Source organism: Melitaea cinxia, chromosome 7 (genome assembly GCF_905220565.1).
Source record: "Melitaea cinxia chromosome 7, ilMelCinx1.1, whole genome shotgun sequence".
Taxonomy (NCBI): Eukaryota; Metazoa; Arthropoda; class Insecta; order Lepidoptera; family Nymphalidae; genus Melitaea; species Melitaea cinxia.
Window position 1 is genome coordinate 14,933,315 of NC_059400.1, and position 1,370 is coordinate 14,934,684.

Here is a 1,370-nt window from a genome sequence, read left to right on the forward strand (position 1 = left end):
TAAAAAAAGTACCATGATGATTATGAAGATGACTGAGAATGATACTTGGGATAGATTTCCAACAAAAAAGAATTATCAAAATCGGTTCATACAGGACGAAGTTATCTCCGAACATACATTATATATATATATATATATATATATATATATATATATATATATATATATATATATATATATATATATATATATATATATATATACACGGTGATTTTATAACCGTTTTGGAAACGAAATATTTTACTTTGGAATCATCTATAGTACCTATAAAAATTGATAAATCAATTGTAATGTTGATTAAAAAAAAGTTTCAATTTTAATATTCATTTTTACTCGATCGACTTGGAAAGTAGTAAGGCACTGATCATTCATTCATTATTTTATATGAATGAAACACGTCCGTGCGCGTTTCGGTTGATAAAAGTATACCTATAGGCGCGAGCTAGCGAGTACTTACGTAGATAGACTCGTTTGTCCTTCATACTTTACACGGGCTTAGGACCGTCAGAAATACCTATTTTATTTAAACTTCTTTTCGATTATTAACGACGATTGTTCTTTTCAGAACAAATAAATTTATAAACGGACTGTAGGTATAAATTTCTGGCGTATTTAAAAAATCGGAGCTATCTACAGAATAATTAACTTACATACGTATTAACAGTTTATTTACACTAATTACACTTCTCTGTATCGAAACAACTGCTCAAAATGGAGTCCGCTGCGTTCAATACACAAACGTACACGTTTAATGCAATTCTTTTAATTTTCTTAATGTGTCTTTATCACTTATCACTTCATCAAAAGCGTCCACTATCGCAATGCTTAAATCATCACAGCTTTCATATTGACGTGTATAATTTTTTATTTCCGACCACAAGAAAAAATCCAAGGGCGTTAAGTCCAGACTTCCAGGTGGCCAAGACACAGGCCCTCCTCGACCTATCCACCTATCACTAAACTCATTGTCCAGGTACGCACGCACTACACTCGCGTAATGAGCGGGACGGCCGTCGTCTTGGTAGTACATACCTCTCGAGTAAGCTAACGGCACATCGTCTACTAACTCAGATATTATTCTCCTTAACATCTCTAAGTACGAGTTGCCGGTTAGATGACCTTCAATAAAAATAGGCCCTATTAATTGGTCGTTAATAATACCGGCCTACACGTTCACACTGAAACGAACCTGGTGATGGTTTTCTCGTATCAAGTAGGGGTTAATTAGAGCCGAGTAATGCTCATTGTGCACATTGTATAGTCCCACTTGAGTAAACAGTGACTCGTCCGTCCAGAGTATGTTGTCGTTTGTATTATTTAACAACCACTGGCAAAAGGCGATTCTTGCCGGTGCGTTGTTTATTACGTGA